General features: G+C 44.9%; 1 protein-coding gene across 1 annotated transcript in view; it reads right to left on the bottom strand.

Annotated features, from left to right (window-relative positions):
• LOC129706666 (fibroblast growth factor receptor-like 1) overlaps positions 1 to 18,516 on the bottom strand; it is a 350,488-nt gene that overhangs the window by 282,624 nt on the left and 49,348 nt on the right.

Below are 18,516 nucleotides of genomic sequence, written 5' to 3'. Positions count from 1 at the left end.
GTGCCTTTTAAAGAGACAGGACCCTCTTCTAATGAACAAAGGAAGTATGAAATTTTATAGTAACAAACTTTACAAACCGGCTGTCGTCAAGTACACCCCTTATCCAATGGGTCCAGTATTTATACAGATGATTTTATCAGGACCCTAAAGCAATAGTAGTTTACTAAAGCCAGTTGAAATCCTCATAAAATTTAGTTTGACTATTTTCAAAGCGCAGTTCATTTCCTAGCGAGAATACTAACTGTCCATTCATAATAAGCAAGAAATAGTAAGATTAAACGAGAACTTACCAGTTTGAAGTTTGATCTTTATTTTATGAGGAGTAACGTTGAGGGATTACGTGAAGAACCCGCCAGGACGCATGCGTGTCAATCTTCAAAGCAGCGGTGTGAAATCACAGATAACAGTAAATGAACTGAACATAGTAAGATTAGAGAAATAGGATACCAGTTGAACTTTATGATCGAGGGTGGGCGTGGAGGGCACGTAATCCCTCAACGTTACTCCTCAAAAAATAAAGATCAAACTTCAAACTGGTAAGTTCTCGTTTAATCTCACTATTTTACTTCGGAGTCACGTGAGTGACTACGTGAAGATTTTAAAGCTCTGCGATTTCATGCCGTGGAAACGAGTCCAGGCGTCATACACAGCATAAGTGGGCCAATGATGAGTGAACATTAATATAGCATTCAGACATGACATAGATATAGACATGTTGATGCTATTAATGAACAAAAGTGGGAATCGTAACCTCCCTCAACCTGGAGGAAGTATGAACCATACCTAACATAGAGTTGGCAAATACCCCCGATCTGGCAATGGGTTTATTCTGAATATTTGTACAGATTAATAGTTTGACCATCCTGCAGCAGCTAGGATGTGGTCCATCCCTGCTGCTGAGGTATTACGGTCCTGGTAGAGTGGGACTCAATTTCAATGTACATTCCTTTATATGCCAGACCCATTTAACCCTCTGGAGAAGATTTGTAGTGATTCCTTCTAACGAGGTTTTATGTAACTAACAATATTGCTAGTCAGAGTCTATGAGGCTCTTAGGGACCTTGACATACTGGTGTAGATGCATGTTCACACGCAACCCAAGGTCCATGGGATATGCAACATCTAGGTTGGTCTGTGTCCCTGTCTACTCTGCTTGACTAATCATAAACAAAACATATTATTAAAGCCCACAGATATGATCATTCTATCCAGTGCAGCAATGACTGGACCCGTAGCGTTGTACTCAGCACCATGGCGTAGCCACTAGTACGTGAGTTTGACCAGGACAGGGATGTTGCTGGTGCCTATCGGCGAAGTGACGTAGCACAATGTTAACAACCCATATCTCTGTGTCCCTAGGCCTAGGAGGTTTTTAGTTGACGATACCCTTCATAATCTAGACGTCAGAGGGTGAGACCGGAAAGTGGTTTATATTCTCCGCAGCCAAATGATGAGGAGGTACTTCAGGCACAGTAAATGGAATTGTAACTAGATGTTATAATCCCATAAAACTGAATTTTAATGTTTCAGTCCTCCGTGCCGAGTTAAACATAAAGAAGAATAAACAATACTTCCCATCTCCTATTCGGTTGGTTGCTATTTGGTGCTATCCCTGCAATCTGCAGTGGGTACTCCTTTTGCTTATGGTTAGACAACCCGAGCCGCAGGAAACGGTCTCTCACAGTCTGTAAGTCTATGAATTGATTATATCATGCAGAGGATGGTATCAACATCACAACTGAACCCGCATCTTTTTTATCCGGAAATAACCATGTGTGGTTTTATTCTCATTCCCCACATCAGCAGGAATCATGGGTATATAACCCAGGCAGGGACTATGAAACCTGGAAGCGGGAATCTTGCTGAATTTTGCAAGACCTGTCTGTTGAGGCCAAATGGAGGAAGACATAAAGAACATTCCTCCCTTGTGTAGTGAGAATGCACCCTTTGCCACTAATGCAACTGTTCATTGAACCTGGATGCAAGCATCTCAATCGTTAGTGTTCCATCGATCCACAATGTTATTAAATGCTTTGTGATCACACATTCATTCTGTGTTGTCATTGATTTTGCATGATAATACACCAGTGCTAAATGCGGTTAGGTAAAACTATCACCGGATACTTTGATTTGATTGTACCTTTGTGATTAACATATACCACCACCAAAGTGTATCACCTTGGACTTGTGCATGCAGGTTATGCATATCCACATGCCCTTTAATGCACAAAATGCACCTGGTGTCCATTGGCAGTTGATACCATAGCTGAACACTTGATAACTCATGCTAATCCCATCTGCCTCTGTAACTAGAGATGGTATTAGTAGATTTCCCATCTTTGGGCAAAAGCATCAGTTTTAGAGGAGCAACGCTGAATACTGTTCGTCCATCATTATGACTTTGTTAGTTTCAGCTGAGAATAGCAGAGGTCTAATCTTTTGTCTCAGAGCTGATCCCAGACAAATAAATGGTTTGATTGTATCCCAATAATCAATAGTTTCAGTTGGTATCAACTTAATTTGAATTAATCCCACTACCCTTCCCTACGCCCGCTCACCCAACCCTAGCGTCGGTTTTTAATTTGTGTTCAACCATTATGTTGTTGAAGAAATTCAATGAAAGGAGACCATATTTTGGAAAATTGATCTGGTTTGTCAGTCAAGATAAGCCTTATTTTTTCTAAATGTAGTGACTCGGTCATTTCTGTGATCCACATCGTCACTGCTGATTACATTTATAGGACTTTGGTTTGGTCACATTAGGAGTATAGGTCGAAGCCGCTGAGGATGTTCTTCCATTCCGACGTCGGAGTTTCATCATCCCGGCGAGAGGGCCAGAGCATCGGACCGCCCGTAGCGGCGACAACGGGGGGGGGGCTCGGGAGGCCCCGATCACGGGTGAACAACAAGGGGGAGGATGACTGAACTTTGCTGCCTTCCCTCACAGTGGGGAAACTTTGATTCTGTGGTGTGTGGGGATGTCTGTGTTAAAGACTATCGTGTGTTGTGTTCTTTATTATTCGTATGGCTGTATGGTGACCCCAAATTTCACTGTACCAATTGGTACTTGTGACAATAAATGTCTCTTGTCTTGTCTTATTGTATGCAGTTCTGGTTGCCCCATTACAGGAAGGATGTGGAAGCTTTGGAGAAGGTGCAGAAGAAGTTTACCAGAATGCTGTCTAGATTAGAGGGTAGGAGTCAAGAGTCAAGTGTGTTTTATTGTCATATGTCCCAGACATATTAGCTGTAAGTAAAGGTTGGACAAATATGGATTTTTTTAACTCTGGAGCATCAGAGACTGACAGGATAGTTGACAGAAGTATATATAATTATGATATAGGATGGGCGGTCAGAATCATTTTTCCCTTGGGTTAGAATATCAAAGATTATTGAGCATGGCTTTAAGGTGAGAGGGGCAAAGTTTAAAGAAAATGTGTAGTGCAGTTTTTTACACAGAGAATGGTGGGACTTTGTAACATGTTGGCAGAGGTGGTGGTAGAGGCAGATATGATAGTGGTATTTCAGGGGCTTTTGGACAGGCACATGGATCACCAGGGAATGGAGAGATATGGACATGTGCAGGCAATGAGATTAGTTTAACTGGGCATAATGTTCAGCACAGACATTATGGGCTGAAGGGCCTGTTCCTGTTTTATGTTCTATTTAATTCAGTTGTTTTTTGATTCTTGCAAAGAAGCCTCTGTAAGAAAATCACTTTAAGAATTACTTCTTAAACAAATCAAAATTAGCTTGAATTCCAATAGTGGCAAACTTAATAGCTGGGCGGCACAATGGCGCAGTGGGTGGAGTTGCTCCCTTACAGCGCCAGAGACACGGGTTCGATTCTGACTACGGGTGCTGTCTGTGCGGAGTTTGTACGTTCTCCACGTGACCTGCGTGGGTTTTCTTTGGTTTCTTCCCACACTCCAAAGAAATACAGTTTTGTAGGTTAATTGACTTGGCAAAATTGTAAATTGTCCCTAGTGTGTTTAGGATAGTATTAGTGTGCGGGGATCGCTGGTTGGCGCTAACTCGATGGGCCAAAGGGCCTCTTTCCACGCTGTTTCTCTAAAGTTGAGAAAGACAGCATTTCCCTTGAGTTTTGATAAATACCAGGATTATTAGCTCGACATTATACTTCCTGTGAAACAATCACCAAATTTCTAATGGTTCACGTTAGTTTCTGTAAGCAAATATATGGTTGCACATTCTTCAACAACAGTTAGTCCTGACTCCTTTCAATCCACCAGCAAACTAAACACAGGGAAACGCTGTCACAACAAGAAGAGAAAAATCAACTGGTACAGAGAAAAAAAACAAATAGCAGAACATTTAATCATTAATCAAACTTGTCTCCACTAAATCCTGTGGAACTGATAAACAATGGGTATATATATGTGCTTTGGCTTCTAAAGCATTAGCCTCCACTATCAGGCGAGCACATGGAGCCTTCTGGCTGTTTGTATTGGACATAGACTTCTGGTCCCGGCTATCTAAACCATTCCCACACTACAGAAATCATTGGGTTCGTGTTGCACAACTGACCCTGTAGCCTTAACCTTTTGTTAAAGGGTAAAGTCAAGCCTTGATAGTGTTGTCTGCCAAAGACAAGGGACCGTGGTTGACTATTACTGATAATCAATAATAACACCACTATCTCTGAAGCAAGGTCTTATCAAGCTAAAGTCTTTGACAACACCACGTTACTATTGACAAATTGTGAGTGAGGGGTATAGCTGAATATTTTATTTGATATTCTTTTCGAAACTGCAAATGCTTTCCAGATAGGTCAGGGGCGATTTTCTGCATCTGTTTTCCCGATGAAAATATTGGGTGATATAAGTTTTTTTTTAACATTTTATTTTAATTGCAGCTTTAGAGCATCATTGGCAAGGCTGGCATTTATTACCCACCCTCTTTGTGTACTGAGCCATTTGAGAAGATACATAAGAGTCAATCCCACCTGTTGTGTGCCTGGAGTCACGTAAAGGCTAAATGAATGGTGGTCAACCTGAAATGTTAATGATCGATCTCTCCATTCAAATGCTGCCTGACCTGCTGAAAATCTACAAAACAATTTAGACGAGGAAATTAAATCTAACATCTCCAAGTTTGCGGATGACACAAAGCTGGGTGGCAGTGTGAGCTGCGAGGTGGATGCTATGAGGCTGCAGGGTGACTTGGATTGGTTGGGTGAGTGGGCAAATATATGGCAGATGCAGTATAATGTGGATAAATGTGAGGTTATCCACTTTGATGGCAAGAACAGGAAGGCAGATTATTATCTGAATGCTGTCAGATTAGGAAAAGGAGAGGTTCAACGAGACCGGGGTGTCCTTGTACATCAGTCACTGAAAGTAAGCATGCAGGTACAGCGCGCAGTGAAGAAGGCCATTGTTGGAAAGGTGTCAGCCTCGATAACAATCAGCATGGGAGCACCTCAAGGCTACGTGCTCAGCCCCCTTCTGTACTCACTCTATACTCATGACTGCGTAGCCGGTCATAGTGCGAACTCCATCATCAAGTTCGCCTACGACACCACTGTTGTGAGACGTACCACTGATGGGGATGGGTGAGAGTATAGAAGAGAGATCGAGCAACTGACCAAATGGTGCCAGCACAATAATCTGGCCCTCAACACCAGCAAAACCAAGGAACTGATTGTGGACTTTGGAAGAGGTAGGATAGGGACCCACAGTACAGTTTATATCAACGGGTTGATGGTGGAAAGGGTCAAGAGCGTCAAATTCCTGGGCGTGCTCATCTGTGGAGATCTTTCCTGGTCCGAGAACACTGATGCAATTATAAAGAAAGCACATCAGCGCCTCTACTTCCTGAGAAGATTACAGAGTGTCGGTATGTCAAGGAGGACTCAGCGAGAGAAGTTAGAGACTTCTACAGGTGCACAGTAGAGAGCATGCTGACCGGTTGCATCGTGGCTTGGTTCGGCAATTTGAGCGCCCAGGGGCAGAAAAGACTACAAAAAGTGGTAAACACTGCCCAGTCCACCATCGGCTCTGACCTCCCTACCATCGAGGGGATCTATCGCAGTCGTACCTCAAAAAGGCTGGCAGTATCATCAAAGACCCGCACCATCCTGGCCACACACTCATCTCCCCTACAGGAGCCTGAAGACTGCAACATCCAGGTTCAGGAATAGCTACTTCCCCACAGCCATCGGGCTATTGAACTTGGCTTGGACAGAACTCTGAACATTAATAGCCCATTATCTATTTATTTACACTTTATCTATTTATTTATTCATGTGTGTATATATATTTATATAATGGTATATGGACACACTGATCTGTTCTGTATTCATGCCTACTATGTTCTGTTGTGCTGAAGCAAAGCAAGAATTTCATTGTCCTATCTGGGACACATGACAATAAACTCTCTTGGATCTTGAATCTTGAATCTAGTTGGCCTTCTTTGCGAGAGGATTTGAGTTTAGGAGCAAGGAGGCCCTACTGCAGTTGTACAGTTCACCTGGTGAGACCGCACCTGGAGTATTGTGTGCAATTTTGGTCTCCTAATTTGAGGAAGGACATTCTACTGAGGGAGTGCAGCGTAGGTTCATGAGGTTAATTCCCGGGATGGCGGGACGGACATCTGTTGAAAGAATGGAGCGACTGGGCTTGTATTCACTGGAATTTAGCAGGATGAGAGGAGATCTTATAGAAACATATAATATCCTTGAAGTATTGGACAGGCTGTATGTATGTATTTCACCTTCATCCGGTCTCCCCTGATTCTTACTTCATCCACAAATGAGAACAATTTCTCTTCATCTACTGCGTATGTGCCCTTTATGAATTCAAATACCTTCTGTAAGAACCGCTTGCAATCTCCTCGGCCCCAAGAAAAACGCCGCTCCCTTCTCAAAGACTTTAGATTTTAGAGATACTGCGTGGAAACAGGCCCTTCAGCCCACCAAGTGGGTGCCGGCCAGCGATCACTATACACGAGCACTATCTTACACACTAGGGACAATTTACAATTTTACCGACGCCAATTAATCTACAAACCTGTACGTCTTTGGAGTGTGGGAGGAAACCGGAGCACGCGGAGAAAACCCACACAGTCATGGGGTGAATGTATAAACTCTATACAGGCAGCACCCCTAGTCAGAATCGAACTCGGGTCTTTGGCGCTGTAAGGCAGCAATTCCAATGCTGCGCCACCATGCCAACGTAAGGTTAACTAAAGTTACTTATCCCTGGAATCATGTTAATAAATCTTATCTACACCCTCTCTAAAACATTTACGGCCTTCCTGAGGCCGTGGCTTCAAGGACTGGACATAGAACTCCAGCTGTGGCCAAACCAAGGCTTTTTACTCTTTAATGCGTGTGGTCTATGGTACTACTTATAAAACTCAGGATCCTATGTGCTTATTTTAACACTTCCTCAGGTTTCCCTGCTATTTTAAAAGAACACTGCAGCAATTTTGCTGATCTCTGTTGTTGAAAGTGTGGTTTCCAGTTCACATAGCTTCTTCCCATTTTCCTACCAAAATGTAAATCTGCATTTCTCTGCATTAAATCTCATCTGCCCATTCCACCAGCTTGCCCATGTGTCCAAGAAGCCCATTACACAATCCTCCTCATGGTTGTTGCCTTGTGCACTCAAAGCCAAGACATTAGTATTTATTAAGAAAAGCAGTGTAGGGAGGAACTGCAGATGTTGGTTTAAACCGAAGATAGACACAAAACGCTGGAGTAATGGAAGAATTGCAGAGGGGAAAAAGTCACTCCAGCTTTTTGTGTCTATCTTAAGAAAAGCACTGATCCTTCAACTAATCCTTGGAACACCCTTTAGACTTAAGACTTTACATTAGAGATACAGCATGAAAACAGGCACTTCGGCCCACCTAGACCACACCGACCAGTGATCTTGCTATAGTACACTTGCACTATCCTACACACACTAGGGACAATTTACAATATTTACCAAGCCAATTAACCTACAAACCTTTACGTCTTTGGAATGTGGGGGGAAACCGGAGCACCGTGTCCACAGTCAGGATCGAACCTGGGTGTCTGGTGCTGTAAGGCAGCAGCTCTACCGCTGAAGCATTGCAATTACTTTTCCCTGGTAGGGAAGGGTCTGTATGCTTTTCCAGAACTGCATGACTAGTAATCGCTGCATCTTGGATGTTCCCCCTCTGATACTTGCCCCACTCAGTCTGGCTCCTTCCCCAGAACCAATTCCAACAACACCTCCTTCAGAAGTCTGAAGAAGGGTCTCGACCCGAAACGTCACCCATTCCTTCTCTCCAGAGATGCTGCCTGTCCAGCTGAGTTACTCCAGCCTTTTGTGTCTCTTGCCAGTTTAAACCAGCATCCGAAGTTCCTTCCCACACAACACCCCCTTCCTTGTTGGCCAGAAGCATGCACATTGGGGAGGTTCGCCTCTTTGCCCCTGTGGCACTGCAAGTCCAGCCTGCACCCAGGCTGATCAAAGTTCTCCCATTACCATGATGCTTTGGCTGTACTACACGGAACAGAAGAGCACAGTACTGTACTCCTGAGCATTCATGTTTTTCCTGTGTTTCTAGTTCTCTCTTAATCTCATTAAATTGATTACTGGGTTTTTTTCACTGGAGTACATACCTGTTTTTGTTTTGTTAAGGCCAAGCAACAAGGTTAAATGAATTAGATGAATTGCGAATGAGGGAATCGACTGTGAAGTAGTCTTTCTGAAAATTAATTGAAACAACACTAATTTGCCCGTCAACATTAACAATGTCCCATCTGATCCAAGTTAGTGATTGTTTAGCTGCGCCAACCCAGCTCTAACAGTGCCGTTCATCTTCTGTACATTAATACGGTCACATATGTCCCATTTCACTTTAATAGCCTCTTATTCTGGTTTGCATCTTATCTTGTTTAACGTTTTATGCGTCATTCCTAACTGTCACTGTATGTCATGTTGTCACTTGTGGGCGGAGCACCAAGGCAAATTCCTTGTATGTGAATACTTGGCCAATAAACTTATTCAATTCATCAGCAAAGCCTCTTCATTCAAAGAGTATCATCATAATGAGTCTGCCTGCCACTTGCACAGATTCGTGCCGGACATGATACCAAGGAAAACCACATCATTGGAATTATAAGTGTCGCCAAAACATGGTGACTGTGCATATGTGGGTTGTGTAAAAGAATCTCACTGAGCTCTGCATTAGTGACAATCAAGAACCATTGATTTGTCTCATTTAAGTCACCAAAAAAGAGAGGAGAATGTGGAGGTCTTATCGGTTTATGTCAGAGAGAAATAATTTGTGGATCAATGAAAATGGTCTAGTTTTGTTTAGTTTAGTTTTGTTTATTGTCACGTGTACAGAGGTACAGTGAAAAGCTTTTAGTTGCCTGCTAACCAATCAAATTAAATCTAATTTATTTATAAAGCACATTTAAAAACAACCCACGTTGACCAAAGTGCTGTAGAGACCAGAGCAGGTAACAAAAATCACATAAAGAAACAGACATACATAGGAATGCACACGGTAACATAGGTACAAATAATCAGCTCAAAGACACAAAACAGAGATCAGCCACATCAGGGGGATTCAAACCCTAGTGAATAAAAATAAGTTTTGAGCCTGGACTTTAAAGAGTCGATGGAGGGGGCAGATCTGATAGGGAGGGGGATGCTGTTCCACAGTCTAGGGGCCGCAACAGCAAAGGCACGGCCACTCCAGAGTTTAAGAGGCATCCACTGTGTACAGACACAGGATAAAGGGAATAACGTTTATTGGGAGGTAAAGTCCGATTAAAGATAGTCCAAGGGTCTCCAATGAGGTAGATGGCAAATCAGGACCACTCTCTAGTTGAGGATAGGATGCTTCAGTTGCTTGATGAGATGGATCAGTTGGAGCAGGCAAGGACCATATGGGCCAAATGGTCCCTTTCTACTTTGGAAGTAAGTAACAGTGAGAGTTAGATTTGTGCGTGAAGGTACAGCCACATAGGTGAGCACCAGAGAGTTGGAGAGCCATTCCCCAGGGTGGGACAAAAGCAGAGGAGGAGGGAGGATTGAGTTGAATAAAAGGTGGCTTTGTTCTCATGCAGCCAACTGGAGCCGGCACCTCGCTGTATCTTGCTGGGTGGGGGAGTGGAGGGGAGGACAGACAAGGAGAGTTACCTTGGCAGCAGCAAGAACAGTTTCTACTGATGATCCCACATTGATAGCATCACCCCACTGCACAGCCTAGTTTGCTCACCGACTTTTTGTTTAGTTTGGTTCAGAGAGACAGCGCGGAAACAAACCCTTCGGCCCACGGAGTGTCACGCCGACCCGTGATTCCCGTACACTAGCACTATCCTGGGAGACAATTTACAATTTTTATTTACCAAAGCCAATTAACCTGCAAATCTGTACGTCTTTGGAATGTGGAAGGAAACAGGAGCACCCGGAGAAAACCCACGCAGGTTACAGGGAGAACGTACGAACTCCGTACAGACAGCACCCGTAGTCAGGATCGAACCCGGGTCACTGGCGCTGTAATGCCCCTGTCCCACTTAGGAAACCTGAACGGAAACCTCTGGAGACTTTGCGCCCCACCCAAGGTTTCTGTGCGTTTCCCGGAGGTTTTTGTCATTCTCTCTACTTGCTTCCACTACCTGCAACCTCCGGCAACCATCTGCAACCTCCGGGAACCGCACGGAAACCATGGATGGGGCGCAAAGTCTCCAGAGGTTTCCGTTCAGGTTTCCTAAGTGGGACAGGGGCATAAGGCAGCAACTCTACCGCTGCGCCACCGTGCCGACCAAACTGGATGCAGGGGAGATGTGTAGACAGGCGCTCACTTGGAACAGATGGAATCCAAAAAGGAATTCCACTCGCAACGTGTCCCTTGAATAAGCAGACAATTCTTGCTTGTAATTTTATGGGGAACATCGAAGCCTTTTGTTTAGGTTTCATATCATTTTTCTGTTGCTTCAGTCGAGGATTAGGGAGGTGGGGGGGGGGTGCAGTTGCTGTCAGTTGAATGACCGGGAGGAGTTGCGGTGCCTGCCAGGGCAAGAGAACTGAATCAACAAAGACGGGTTGAAATGGCAAGATTGCTGGGGGTTACAATGAATGATTTACTGAGGTCACTTAAGTTCCTTTGCACTACTAATACTCAGCAAATCCTCTCAGCCAGCTCCCCTGACGGTGACATCAGCATTCTGGACATTCCTTCGACTCCCTAAGAAATGCACAGGTTAATCATAATTCTTTCCAACCTGGTTGTTTCGTGAAAATGGTAGTGACGGAGAAGCTCCCCTTTTAACCTCCCAGAAACCGCACTGACAAAAGTCCCACGTTTTCCCCTTGACTGAGCTCAAGTGCTCGAATGCCCTCGCCCTTCTCCCTCCCGACACGTTACAACGCCCTCGCTCACAACAAAATCGGCTGAGAGCTAAAGCTAAATGGCGGCTGAAGGTGAACAATAGCTGCCTGATCCGGGTGGGGGTGGGGGGGGGGGGGGGGGGTCAGAAACTCAGGTGCTATCAATGCAAAGTCCTCTGGAGCACCTGAGGCACCTGATTGCCCAGGTTGTATGGCAAGCTGAATGGCTGATGACAGACGGAAGGCCAAAGACAAGGCTCGAATATTGTCTAAATTGATCTGTCAGTGATCCTCGGTTGTGGCTGTCATTGGGTTCCAATACCCACCTCGAAGAAAGGACACAGGACGAGTGAGAAAACCATTCAGCCCAGCAAAGCAGCTCACTTTACAACAAGTGCAGCTGGTTCGGGGCACCAGTTCAGTACTTTATACTGAACAAAAAGCTTTCTCTTTCCCCTGCAGTGTTCACCTTCTTTCCTGTGCTGTTATTGTTATTGAGGGAGTGCACCAGGTTAATTCCCCGGATGGCGGGACTGACTTATGATGAAAGAATGGAGCGACTGGGCTTGTAATTCACTGGAATTTAGAAGGATGAGAGGGTATCTAATAGAAACATATAACATTCTTAAGGGATTGGACAGGCTAGATTCCAGGAAAAATATTCCCCAATGTTGGGGAAGTCCAGAACCAAGTGTCACAGTTTAAGAAGAAGGGGCAGGCCATTTGGGACTGAGATGAGGAAAATCTTTTTCAGCCAGAGAGTTGTGAATCTGTGGAATTCTCTGCCACAGAAGGTAGTGGAGGCCAATTCACTGGATGTTTTCAAGAGTGAGTTAGATAGAGCTCTTAGGGCTAGTGGAATCAAGGGATATGGGGAAAAAGCATGAACGGCGTACTCAACCATGATCATATTGAATGGTGGTGCTAGCTCGAAGGGCCGAATGGCCTACCCCTGCATCTATTTTATATGTTTCTATGTTTTCTGTTTCTGTAACCCATTCTGAGCAGTCTGAAGAAGGGCCTCCATCCGATGCGTCGCCTGTTCCTTTTCTCCAGAGATGCTGCCTGACCCACTGAGTTACTCCAGCATTGTGTGTCTATCTTCGACCTGCTCTGAGATGTTTACTGGCTATCAGTCAGAATCCAGCAATCAAAGATCAAAGAACGGCACGATGGCGCAGCAGTGGAATTGCTTCCTTCCAACGCTTCCAGCAGTGGAGACTCAGGTTCCATCCCGACTTCGTGGGCTGTCTCAAGTCAAGTCAAGTTTATTCGTCACATACACATACGAGATGTACGGAGTTTGTACGTTTTCCCCGTGACCGTGGGGGTTTTCTCCAAGATAGTCGGTCTCCTCCCACACTCCACGGGCGTACATGTATATAGTTTAATTGGCTTGGTGCATGTGTACATTGTCCCTAGTGTGTACAGGATAGTGTTAGTGTACCGCGATCGCTGGTCAGCATGGACTCTGTGGGCCGAAGGGCCTGTTTCTGTGCAGTATCTCTAAACTAAACTAAATTAAAAGATGGGTAGGAAAGAACTGCAGATGCTGGTTTAAATCGAAGATAGAAGGGTCTCCACCTGAAACATCACCCATTCCTTCCCTCCAGAGATGCTGCCTGTCCCGCTGAGTTACTCCAGCAGTTAGTGTCTATCTTCAACTAAAAGATGTGCCACCTCACACAATCTTTCCATATGTTGCCTTCTGTCTCGGGAGGGATTCCACAGCAGTCAGGTTTGGTGTAGATCTCTCCCAACTGTCAGGATCTTATCTTCGCCGGCGTGAAGCTATCTCCTGCCCCAATGGCAAAGAGACATCTGTCTTCCATTACGGCCTTTAATCACCAAATATATCTTCCAAATTCCTTGCAGTCTGTGAAGTGATGTGGAATTTCAACACAGTTGGGAAAAGTATTCCCCTGCCACCATCATAGATCCATGGAGTGCCGCACAGAAAAGGGCCACTCAGCCCATCCCAATTGTACCAACCATTTTGCCCATCTTTGATCTTCACGAAGAAGCAATGCAAATCAAGTCAAATTAAAACCAGATTTCATGTTATAGGAGCAGAATTAGGCTATTCGATCCATCAAGTCTACTCTGCCATTCAATCATGGCTGATCTATCTTACCTTCTCAACCCCATTCAAGTTCACAAGTTATAGGAATAGAATTAGGCCATTCAGCCCATCGAGTCTACTCCACCATTCAATCATGGAAGATCTCTGCCTCCTAATCCCATTTTCCTGCCTTCTCCCCATAACCCTTGACACCCGTTCTAATCAAGAATTTGTCTATCTCTCTGCCTTAAAAATATCCACTGACATGGCCTCCACAGCCCTCTGTGGCAATGTTCCACAGATTCACCACCCTCTGACTCACCTTCTTTCTAAAAGAGTGCCCTTTAATTCTGAGGCTATCACCTCTAGTCCTAGACTCTACTGCCAGTGGAAACATCCTTTCCACATCCACTCTACCTATTCTGCTGCCTTCTCCCCGTAACCCCTGACACCCGTACAAATCAATACTTTTTACCCGTTTGATTCTGCACTATAAAGATTCAGAATCCCCATGAGACATATCCATTAGTCACTATAGAATTAGATACCAATGAAAACATGATTCAACAAACAATATACTCTGTTAGTGGTAGCAGGTTAATTATGATGACTGCTCTCTGCCTTGGCAATAGAAAGTCAAAAGTTTGTTCCATGGCTCAGAAACACAATAGCTGACTTGCGTAACATGCTCCAGCTTCCTTCTTAGTTTAGGGCAATGACTGTCTGTAACATTTCTTCACCGTAAGAAATCTCGTCACGAAATTAATCGACCAGAGACCAACCTCGTGAATTTACTTTACTTTTAGACTTTAGAGATACAGCACAGAAACAGGCCCATGGTCCCACGCCGACCAGCGATCACCCCGTACACTAGCACCATCCTACCTACTAGGGACAATTTACAATTTTACTGAAGCCAATTAACCTGCAAACCTCTTTGGAGTGTGGGAGGAAACTGGAGCTCCCGGATAAAACTCATGCGGTCAGAGGGAGAATGTACAAACTACATACAGACAGCACTCATAGTCAGGGTCGAACATGGGTCTCTATCATTGCTCCACTGAACCACATCGTATTACTCTTAATTTGGTAACTGCTCTTGGGAAGCTACTGCTGATTCATTCTGTAGCCAAAAAACTCTTTTATTTGCTTACCACCAACCCGATTATTCTTCTAAATGCTCTTCCTGTGCTCAGTTCAAGATTCTCCGTCTGTGAATCAGTTTTGAAGAAGGGTCCTGACCTGTTTCGGGTCGCGACCCTTCTTCAGACTGATTTACGTTCTCAAGAGATGCTTCCTGACCCAAGAAATAAGATCCAGTATGATGTCCATGCCAGGCAACACTTTGTGTGTCACAAGAGTAGATCTGCTATCACGCATTACAGTGCTGTCTGTAAGGAGTTTGTAGGTTTTCCCTGGGACCATGTGGGTTTTCCCCGGGTGCTCCGGTTTCCTTCCACATCCCAATGACATGCAGGTTTGTCAGTTAATTGGCCTCTGTAAATTGTCCCTTGTGTGTAGGATAGAACTAGTGTACGGGTGATCGTTGGTCGGCATGGACTTGGTTGGCCAAATGGCCTCTTTCCACACTGTATCTCCAAACTAAACTCAACTGACCCACTGAGTTGCGCCAGTACTTTGTAGCTTTCGTAGTGAACCAGTATCTTCGGTTCCTTGTGTCTCAGGATCTCACTGCCTTTGTATACTGAAGGAGTGGTCACACTGCCAGTGAAGACAGCTCTTGGATGAAATGCCATGGTGAACCACATCTTCGTTCATAGGGCATTACTTCAAAGGAGAGTCTGGGTCTATCAGGCATCCCAGACCATCTGCATTCCTCTGTGCAAAAACAATGAAACAAATCATCTTTCACCTTCCCCTTTGTGGGAGGTTACTATAAACAAATAGAGACACAAGGAAGTGTAGTTGCTGGAATCATGAACAAAACACTGGAAGTGCTCAGTGGGTCAGGCATCATCTGTGAAGGGAATGAACAGGTAACATTTGGTGTCGAGATCCTACTTCAGGTTATGAATAAAATTGCCTACTGCATTTATCACAGCACAACGACAACCACTAATGTATTTTGTTACCTATGAAATGCTTTGGGATGTGTTGAAAAAGATTTGCAAAGCACTACATACATGCAAGTTTTTTGTTCTTTCTGGCAGTTATCTCATTGTTGATTCTACAAAACTGTGTCTTCCCTTGTCCCTCCACAGGGAATAGCACACACCACACTTTCACCAAAAAGCTAAAGCACAAAGTGCTGGAGGAACTCAGTGGGTCAGTCAGCATCTGGGGAGGGAACAGATGTGCGATGTTTCTGATCAGGACTCTTTGTCGCTTGTTCATCCCCCTCCATGATGCCTGACCCATTCTAGATTTGTGTGTTGCTCAAGATTTCTGCGTCTGCCATCTCGTGTGTCTGTCTCCATTTCGCTAAAAAGGATTTTGCCTTCTGAAGCAAAGTTCCCTGTCTGCATGGAGCAAAGATCGCGGAGCTCTATGATCTTTGGTATGGAGTTTTACGCTCTCTTTCTCTGTGGCCATGTGTGTATCTTCCGGGTGCTCCAGTTTCCCCCCACACTGGAAAGACGTGCAGGTTTGTAGGCTAATTGGCTTCTGTAAATTGTCCTTAGTGTGTGTAGGATAGAACTAGGTGATCAGCGCAGACTCGGTGGGCCAAAGCGTCTGTTTCCACACTGTATCACTAAAACTGAAACCAAAGAACTACATGGGAACAGGGATTGAAAGTGTGTGTGCGCACAGACTCACAAGTAGACAGTGAGAGGCCCGAATAATTGAGGGTAGTTTAACCACGTGTAGAACCACGTGTAGAAAGGAGAAAAAGCTCCAACAGACTGGCATTGGTGTGATTGTACGGCAAATCAAATTCCTCCTATGTTGCAAACATACTTGGCTAATAAAGTACTATTCTGATTCTGATTATGGGAACTGGCTTTATAAAGCAGGTGGGCCCTTTACTTCATGCGTAGGCTTTAAATCAGCTACTTTTGCGGAGAGCACGTTGAGGTGAAGCTCACTGAGTGAGTTGCTTTCCTGGGCATCGTGCAGACGGCGAGGTTCCGTCGGATTACTCGCAGGGCTGCAAATGGCCAAAAGTGGATTAGTCGTCGCGACTGCTGCGTTCCCAGGTGCAGCCCGGCTAAACATTTCTTTTGGAGTGTAACCAGCGAGAAAATGTGAATAATTCTAATTCTTTGCACTTGCACAGACTGGATTGGGAACAGCAGCGAGGAGAGAGCAGACTGGCACTCTCCGGGCCTAACAGAAAACACATTGAAAGAATGCCGGATTTCTGGGCTGCAAGACCAAACAGTTCATTATTTAGAGCCCATACTGTGTGCATGAGTGTGCGTGTGTGAAATGTTAGCGCACACTCTGCTGTCCAATAAAATATTTTGCTAGCGAATCACGGAATAAAAAAATAATTGAATCACAAGACAGCCATGATATGCCTCAGCGATCAAAGTATCCAATCAACCAGCGGGTATGGCACAACGTTTCAGCATCAGCTATGCCTTGAGTCGCGACCACTTTTACTATTACGGGAGATGCAATGTCAGAGGGGGCCAGTGTTAAGGGTTTTTCAGTGTTGTGGTGGAGCACAGCGATAGAGTTGCTGTGTTTAAGACGGAACTGCAGATGCTGGAAAATCGAAGGTACACAAAAAAGCTGGAGAAACTCAGCGGGTGCAGCAGCATCTATGGAGTGTATGAAATAGGCAACGTTTCGGTCCGAAACCCTTCTTCAGACTGATCGGGGGCGGGGGTGGGCGGGGACAAGAAAGGAAAAAGGAGGAGGAGCCCGAAGGCTGGGAGGAGACAGCAGGGGGACTGAGGAAGGGGAGGAGACAGCAAGGACTAACAAAATTGGGAGAATTCGATGTTCATGCCCCCAGGATGCAGACTCCCCAAACGGAATATGAGGTGCTGTTCCTCCAATTTCCGGTGCTGCTCGCTGTGGCCATGGAGGAGACCCAGGACAGAGAGGTCGGAGACGGAGTGGGAGGGGGAGTTGAAGTGCTGAGCCACCGGGAGGTCAGCTTGGTTATTGCAGACCGAGCGGAGGTGTTCGGCGAAACGATCGCCCAACCTCCGCTTGGTCTCATCGATATAGATCTGCTGACATCGCTGCTGTGCTGCCTTATACAGCGATAGCGACAGCGACAGAGACCCCAGTTCGATCCCGACTACAGGTGCCGCATGTACAGAGTTTACACATTCTTCTCTTGTGTTTACCACGCAGGGTGTTTATCTCCAGTTTCCCTCCCACACCCAGGGGTTTGAAGCATAATTGGCTTGGTATCATTGTAAATTGTCCCAAGCCCTAGACTCGCTGGTCACTGGCCGGCGCTGACTCGGTGGTTCCCGCACCGTATCTCTAAAATAAACTAAACAAATGACGAAACCTCCCGCTACGGCACATGCCAGCAGTAGCAACAAGTGACATTTTGCCAACGTTCAAACAATTTTACAAAAATATCTTCAACATTAAAATTCAGCGGAAAATTGATTTTTTTTGGAAATAAATTTATTTTCAAAGCGCGCAGACATTTTTTTCAGAAAATAAAAGTCATAATTTTAGCAGAACCCGACAGCCTTGCTCTTGGCTGATGCTCACTGGACTCCTCCCGTTATTAAAGGCTTGCATTCCCAGCCTCCAGAATGGCTTTTCACGTTACCGATTTAAGCAAAAATAAAGTCACTCCCAGGTGCCTTCAACTTTAGGTTTCGAAAATGTCGATCAACTATTATACCCTTTTCTATATTATAGGACCATGAACATCCTCTCACATAAAAAAAACAGGATTTGCACTCCATCCTATGATACGTTTGACGGCACTGGGCCTGTAATCATTGGAGTTTAGAAGAATGAGGGGGGACCTCATTGAAACGTACCGAATAATGGCCTCAGATTTAAAGGTCGTTCCTTTAGGAAGGAAATGAGGAGAGATTTCTTTAGAGGGTGGTGAATCTGTTGTGTTATTAGCCACAGGAGGCTGTGGAGGCCAAGTCAATGGATATTTTTTAAGGCAGAGATAGATAGGTTCTTGATTAGTACGGGTGTCAGTGGTTATGGGGAGAAGGC

This window comes from Leucoraja erinacea, chromosome 1, assembly GCF_028641065.1.
Source record: "Leucoraja erinacea ecotype New England chromosome 1, Leri_hhj_1, whole genome shotgun sequence".
NCBI lineage: Eukaryota > Metazoa > Chordata > Chondrichthyes > Rajiformes > Rajidae > Leucoraja > Leucoraja erinaceus.
This window is presented reverse-complemented; position numbering and strand designations above follow the sequence as displayed.